This window comes from Crocuta crocuta, unplaced genomic scaffold (genome assembly GCF_008692635.1).
Source record: "Crocuta crocuta isolate KB4526 unplaced genomic scaffold, BGI_CrCroc_1.0 scaffold123, whole genome shotgun sequence".
NCBI lineage: Eukaryota > Metazoa > Chordata > Mammalia > Carnivora > Hyaenidae > Crocuta > Crocuta crocuta.
Genome location: NW_027528865.1, coordinates 2,369,596 through 2,377,097, shown reverse-complemented (window position 1 = coordinate 2,377,097; position 7,502 = coordinate 2,369,596). Strand labels below are relative to the sequence as shown.

The window sequence follows — 7,502 nt, the reverse complement described above, 5'->3', positions numbered from 1 at the left end:
TGGGTCCTCGCCCCTCGCCTGCCGCAGCCGCCTCAGAACCCGACCAACATCCAGAACTTCCAGCTGCCCCCAGGTGAGTGGCCGCGCCGGGCGGGCCTGGCCGCCCCCCCGGGGCGTCCAGGAAGTTGTGGGGTTGGCAGGGCGCTGAGGTCACGGGTCTTGCGCGGGCCTGCAGCGAACGAGCCGGGGCGCTCCCCTGCCGGGTGCGGGAGAGCTCTCCGCGGTGTGTGTGCTCGTGTGGTGTGTGTGTCTGTGTGTGTGTGTCTGCGGGCACGCCCGGGGTGCCGTGGCGGCAGGGGTCCCCCTTTCCTGGGGCAGCGCTTGGCCGCAGCTCGCGGTTTGCATTGCAAAGTTTCTGGGCTCCCGCCGTGCAGCCGCGGCTCCTCTGCTGCTCTCCGTCCTGCCCTCCCGGCTCCCTGTGCCCCTGTCCCGCTCCTCCCCACCCCCTCCCCCCCGCGCGGAGCGCCCTGGCTGCCGGCCTGCGCTGGAACAGCTTGCTGGGTTGTGCAGCCTGGGTCCGCGGCCTTCCCGGGTCTGCTGCTTTCCCCTTCTGGGTGTGGGGATCAGTTGTGTCAGGGCTTGCGACCGCAGCTCTTGTGCTCCCCGCTTACTCTGGGCTGCGAGGAGGGCTGGGCACCCCCCCCCCAGCTGCGAAGTCAGGCAGAGCAGGGGCGCCCCTTCCCTGGGGCTGGGCAGGCGCGCTGGGAGAGCTTGGGCTTCCCTGCCCGCGGCAGGATGGCAGAGCTCCTGGCTGAGCCCCGGGGGGCCCTTGGGCACACACCCTTCCTGGTCCCTGTCCCTGCCCCCCGCTGTGTCCCGCCGGCTCGGTGGCTCTGGTTAGTGCCGTCCCGGGAGGTCAGCGGGTCCCTGCGTGCGGACGATGCACAAGGATGCAGAACGCTCGCGCCACAGCCGCTGCTTTTTCTCAGTCTCCTGGGTCCTCCCCCTCCCCGGCAGTCGGTTGGGGTTCTTCATGTCCGGCAGCGAAAGGTCCCCCCCAGAGTCCCAAGTCCCGCTGCTGCTGTGTTTCGGGGTGCGTGAGCAGAGAAACTTGAGCACTTGAGGAGCCCTCTCTTTCCCATCCCCTCCGCCTCGCCAGCGTGGACCGCGGAGCTTCTGAGAGCTCCTCCCTGGCTGTGTAGTAACATGTGCTGCTGTAGCGGCCAACGCGGTGGCGGGAGCGGAAACCTCACGTCCCGTGTCCCCGCGTGCTTTCTGGGAAAGAGCCGTTGGTCACCTTGACAGAATTTCAGCATTTTAAGAAGAGAGGGGTTCCTCGTCAGAGCCCGCGAGGGTGTTCTTAGACAGGCAGGGGTGGGGGGAAGCGGGCAGCCCAGACCGGCGTTTTGGGAGTGGGGCCTGCCACGCTCGGAGGGAAAAAGGTGAGGCCGGAGACGTTGGCGGAGGTGCCGAGATGCCCCTACCACACGCCTAGGGTGGCTTTGAGTTTGTAGCGGGCGCTTCACTGAAGGTTCTGTTTTGCTCTTTATGTGTGTTTTGACCTTTCGGTGGAGAATGTGGCTGATCTTTCAGTAACCTTTACAGAAGGGAGTTTGGGGTTGTCGTATGTTATGTAAAACGTGGGAACATCCTCTCCCCACGTGTGAGCGTCTCTTTCTGGGGTCGTGCACGGCCCGGCCCCTGCCCTACTCGTGCCGGAGCCCGTCCCGGTGCTGAACTTGTGCTGCTGGAAACTGGCGTGAGCTGGGCAGCAGCTGGCGAGGCAGGCGCTTGGCGTGGCCGGCAGGGCCCGCGTGACGCCTGTAGGGGTGGCGGTCTGGGGACGGCTTGGTCGCCTTGGTCTGCGCCTTAACGTAGGCGAAGCCCTCTCCTTATTTTTGCTGGGGTTGGGAAAGGGCGTCTCTGCCATGTTTGTCATGAGGGATCCTGGACTCAACTTTCATCTTCTGGTTTAATGTCACTGTCAGAGAGGCGTTCGTGTACCAGCAGACAGCTCCTTGAGAAAAGCTGTAAGGTGTCCTGAGTTTTTGCGTTAAGTCCCCAGTATTTGAGAGCAGAGGGCGGCCCATGTTGACATTGGGGTGACAGATGCCTTCTAGAACATAAAAGGTTTGTATCTGTCTTCGCTGCTCCCCAACCCCCGGCCCCCACCGGTTGGGAACTCTGAATAGTTACATCGCCTCCTTTTTACAACAGTGGGAGCAAAAAAAAGTAGAGTTAGAAGAACTTCCCCGGAACAAAGTTCTCGCTTTTAAAGAGCGTAATTCCGTAAACCGTAAATGACAGATTATGAATATTCTAGTTATAAAATTGATCAGGAAATATTAAATTCTCTTCCTTGGCGTTCTCTCTTCATTGAAATCTTTCATCATAAAGAGGAGGTGGAAGTGACTTACAAAAATAACTGTGCGTGGCTAATAGCTCATTCTCGCTACAACTCAGACACGCAGACACTTGGGAGGGGATGGGGGGGGGGCTCTCCAGGCTGCACACGGGTCAAGTGAGCGTGTGTGAACGAGGCTGGCCCCCTCAGCTCCCCCGCTTCCCGCAGGTCAGAGCTCCAGGTGGGGAGAGGAGGTATGGGGGTCTTCCCGGGGCCCGGGCCTTCACGCCCCCTTCTTGCTGCGCGCTGTGAGCCCGTGTGCACTTTGGTGTTAGCGAGTTCTGTCTTGAGCTTCTTTGTCAGGAAAGTTTTGTAAAGAAACGCTTAAGTTATTGTAATTAATTTGCTCGTTTGAAGGTACCAGAGTGGAAATTTTGTCCGCTGCGGGAATAGCAAGAACAGATACGAGATTTTTGCCGCAAAGGCACTTCTCCCAAGAACTCTGAAAAGCCCTCGTTTCACACAGCTTAGAAGTCGTAACTTCCAAGTAACATTACGATTATCATTGAGAGAAAAAGTGGTATGGCACCAAAATTAGCATGTGCGTAAATGGTTTTAAAAAATGTTTTCAGGTAGATGCTGCGTTAAAGATGCTCATTTTCCAAGGGTTGTCCCTTGGCAGGACAGGCCAGTGTTTTCTGCCACATACGTCTGTTCGTCCTGCTTTTGCAGAGAATGCTCCCTTGTCGCCCTAAGGTTTGGCCAGAGTGCAGGCTCTCATTACAGGAGGGAGCACCGTTTCCTCTCTGTCGGCCTCGATGGCTTGGCCTGGGAACATTTGCACTCTCCTTATTGGAAGTGAATGTTATCATCGTTAATATCCTTTGCTCGTGAGGACGTGGCTCCCACCCATGATGAATGCGGTTGTTTGCTGGTGGGGAAGGGCAGAACTCAGTGGTAGCCGATGGTGCCGTGCAGGCCGGGTTAGCTCCAGGAGGGCTGAGCCTGGGCCGGGTGGCGGGGTGCGGCGAGCCCAGCGCTGAAGTGACGGGGACTGGACGTTCTGGTGGCCGGCCTTGCCAGCGAGTGCCGTGGCACACGGGGTGTCTTTGGAAGTTTAGGTTTTGTTACTTGAGAGCACTCCTGCCTTCTTTGCTTGGAGCCCCAGGTGCCCCAGCTAGAGGGTGCGGTTGACTATTTTGTGAAGAGCTGTGGAGTTCCATTGGGATGGATGGGACACGCCGCTGTCCTGTAACGTCTGTCGTTTACGTGCTGTCCCAGGCACGTTACATTTTTCACTGGTATCAAGCATTATGTTGCTGTGGGCGGAGCCAAGTCTAAAGACAGCTTTATTCTCATCAAAACCATACCAGCCTTGGACGTGTTTTCCAAGAGCCTGGTGCGGTGGCTGACTGGTTGTGTGAGTGGGAAGGTTGCCGGGGTTGTCACGGGGGGGGTCGCAGACCTGGGGGAACGTGTCCTGCTGCCATGGGGCAGTGGGGTGCAGCTGCCTACTCGGGGGGGGGCTTTGGGGTTTGCTTTAGGCCAAAGGCCTTAGAGTTTTCCTTTTGATACACTTGTGTAATCGTGACGTTCATAAAGAGAGAGGAAGAAGAACTCTTGGAGAACCACACACGGCAGGCGCTGGACGGCTCTGCCTGGGGGGGGACGGAGGTGGCCTCTCTGAGCACCAGCTTCTGCACTGCGGGCCTGGAGGGCGATCTTGGGGGCGAGCAGGAGGCCGTCCTCTGCCCGCGCTTCGACCCTGGCTGTCCCCACTATCTTGAGGGGGGACAGAGTCATCTTGGTGCCCGAGGGGGGGGACGGTGTTTCAGGTGTATGTGGGGGTCTTGGGGAGCTGGCGGTGCTCACCTTTTGGCAATACCCAGGAAAGGGGTCCCCAGACCCCCCTGGGGCAGCTGTCCTCTCTTGCTGCCCACTGTACTCAAGGGCAGCGCGTGCTGTGTGCATGCGGCACAATTACTGGAGTTTGAAAAGTCGAGGGCTTCCCAGGTCCTCCGTGTTTGCCGGTGCGGGTGCGGGTGCGGGGTAGGTCGTATTTCTGCGCGCTCTCCGAGGGAGTGGTTAGCAGGGGGATCCCTGCTACCTGCGTGGCTGACGAGCCCAGGGGCCAAAGGGCCGCACTCCCAGGAGTTCTGCGGCCCCTGGGCCGTGGCGAGCGAGTGCCCCCAGCTGTGCTGTGCACGTTGCCCTTACACATCTGCTAGGAGCTGCTGACAAGTGGGCACTGGCTCCCCTCTGGCAGCGGTGTTTGATCGGAGCAGGACTGACCCAGTTCAGACCCTGCCCTAGAAACGAAGCGGGTTGGTGGGGCCGAGCAGGGTGCGCACGTGGCTGTTTCCTTGAAATCAAAATAAAGGTGGTTCCTGGTGGGCTCCTAACGTCGGGTTTCAGTGTGTAAACGTAAACTTTCCTCACCTGCAATGATACATTTGAAATAAGCTTTTTTTTTTTTTTATAAATAGCTAGTCATGTGTGAGTTGATCAAGACGTAATTAACAACTGGTTTTGAAAATCTTGAAGCAGAGATTTTAAAGGACTCTGGAGAAACTGGCCTTAGGTTTGGGGGGTTTGCAAAGTTCTCAAAAGCACTTTTACTTTTCCTCATGTTGAGGATCAGCAGGAGCCTCAGGTTTTCTTGATGGTCCTGAGAAACAGTTACTGTTTAGGGTTCCTGACTCTGAAACTTATCTTAGGCTGGAGGTTGACAGCCTTTGATTTGATCGACAATTTTATAGTAAGAAAATCGAAGGAGACAGGTACTTTTTTGCCACCGGAGCCTTTGTCCTGCGTGCGGGTGAGGGACAGTTGTTTCTGGCTGGGCGCGAGGTTGCCATGGTGTGGGGGCGCTGTAACTTACACACGGCTTTCAGTGCTGTAGATTAATGACAGACTCTTCTTAACACCCTTTGTAGCGGACCAAGTGCTGTGGAGTTGTTTGAAAATTGGGAACTCTTATTTCTATTCTGGGATCATTAACACTTTCAAGTACAATTTTTGATTCTTAGGCATCCTTAGATACCTGCACTAAGGGATGAAACCTTCAAAACACAAGAGATCTAAACATTGTCCACAGTTTAGGCACCCCCACATTTGAAAAGTGCGCGGGTACCCCCCCTTTTTTTTTTTTAAGAGAGAGCGAGCAAGTGAGCGAGGGGCAAAGAGAGGGAGGGAGAGAGAGAATCCCACAAGGGGCAGAGAGGGAGAGAGAGAAGCAGGGCTCACTTGAAGCAGGACTTGAGCTCACCTGAAGTGGTGCTTGAGCTCACCCAGTGCGGGGCTCGAGCTCATGAACTGTGAGATCATGACTTGAGTCGAAGCCCAATGCTTAACCAGCCCAGCCACCTGCCCCCCTCTTCTCGTCCAGCTTTCCTCTGTGGCCGCCTGCCTGGCCACGTCCCCCTGCACGGCAGTGGATGGAGGTCCTCCTGTGTGGGTGTGCAAGTGAGGCACGGATCGGGCTGGCGGCTCGGAGCCCCGCTGCAGGCCCTCCGCGCTGGGTCCTTCATCCTGAAGTTGGAGTCTAATGGGACGTCTCTGCCTCGTGCCCGGGTCTGGGAGGGGTGATGGACATGTGTGGTTCTTTGACCACTAAGCTCGTGAGGAGGGTGTGACCAGGTGGTATGGGACCTCCTCACTGACATCAGGGAACTTGCCTGCCACAGGGCGCATTTTGAAATGTTTTCCAGCTCTAGAGGTTGGGGAAATCCTAAAACGGTTCTTTATGACCGTGTTACATTGGATAGCAGATCTTAGGGCTGTCAGCAGTGAGAAGGTTCTGTTGCTCTGCGGTGACTTGTTTTGGGTGGTCAGCGGTCTGAGCGGACACTGAGCGGACAGAGCGGGATGCCAGGAGGCAGGACAGCGAAGCCCTCCTCCTCGCTGTTGTGCCCTGCGCTCCGAGTGGCTGGCGTTGGCCTGGATGCTCCGCAAATGGCAGAGAGGCCTTGTGGGGTCAGCCGATGAGGCCCAGCGCTTCAGGGAGGGGAGCGGTGTGGCATGGGGTGGCCGTACCGCGGGGACCGTCTTGTGTTGCCATCACACAGGAACGGGACAGAAGGCAGTGTTTCCAGCCTTAGTCTTTGTGCTGAAGTGTGGGGGGCAAGTCCTTGCGGAGAGCTGTCCAGGGAGCCGTCACGCCTGTCACGGGGGAGCCTTGTCCTGGTGCTTTTCTGCTAGGATCCGTGTGCGGGTTTGCGCAGACTGACGCCGTGGGTCAGTGAACGCAGCAGGTGATGGGCGGGGCCTGGCTGGCTGGCTTGCTTGTGTCAGGGCGCTCCCAGCGCCCCTGCGTCGGGGAAGGGCAGAGGCGAGGGCTCTTGACAGGTGACGTAGCAGAACTGCACATGCTGTGAAAGTTCTTGTCACTTGAAAGGATGTCCCCTTTTTTCTCCTGATGCAGTTTTATTCACTCTGGGAAGTTTGAGCAGAAAAGAAAACTGTGAGGGGGAAATAAAGTTCCTCATAGTCTCACCTTGTCTGGCCGGTCACTGTCTGGATCCCTTAGTTTGGCCTGTGCTTGATGCAGAGAGACACCCTGGGTCATCATGGTCCCGCCGCGCCAGCTGCCTCTGGCTGTGTGGGGAGCGCCCCCACCCTGGTGGCCCTGGAACCCCCCTCCCTCAGTGTGCGCCCCGCGCTGGGGCCCAGCTGCTCCCCACGGGCCCCTGTGACAGTGCTGTGGCTCATGTCCCTTGTCTGCTGTCAATGACCCTCAGGGGAATATCTTTGAGTGCAGCTCTGTGTGCGTCTGACAGGTTGAGCATTCTCGAGTCTGATACAAATTGCCTTCTTTTTTTTTTTAATTAAAAAAATTATTTTTAAAATTTATTTCTAGGAAAGAGAGAGAGACAGCGTGAGCAGGGGAGGGTCAGAGAGAGGGGGAGATACAGACTCTGAAATAGGCTCCAGGCTCTGAGCTGTCAGTCAGCACAGAGCCCGACGCGGGGCTCAAACCCACGAACCGTGAGATCATGACCTAAGCGAAAGTCGGACGCTTAACCGACTAAGCCACCCAGGCGCCCCACAAATTGCCTTCTTGAGGGCTCAACCGTTTATGCTTTTTAAACCATGGTTTTATTTATTTTTATTATTTAATGTCTTATTAAAACATTTTTCTGACATTTTTTTTGAGAGACAGAGAGACTGTGCTTGAGTGGGGGAGGTGCAGAGAGAGAGAGAGAGAGAGAAAGAGAGA

At 56.8% G+C, this 7,502-nt stretch overlaps 1 protein-coding gene across 1 annotated transcript in view; it reads left to right on the top strand.

Moving 5' to 3' along the window:
* The first annotated feature begins 8 nt into the window (after positions 1–8).
* TAF4 (TATA-box binding protein associated factor 4) overlaps positions 9–7,502 on the top strand; it is a 61,393-nt gene continuing 53,899 nt past the window's right edge. The window contains exon 1 of the mRNA XM_077756302.1: positions 9–73. The gene's annotated coding sequence lies outside the window, so the exon portion shown is untranslated. The remainder of the gene's footprint in view (positions 74–7,502) is intronic.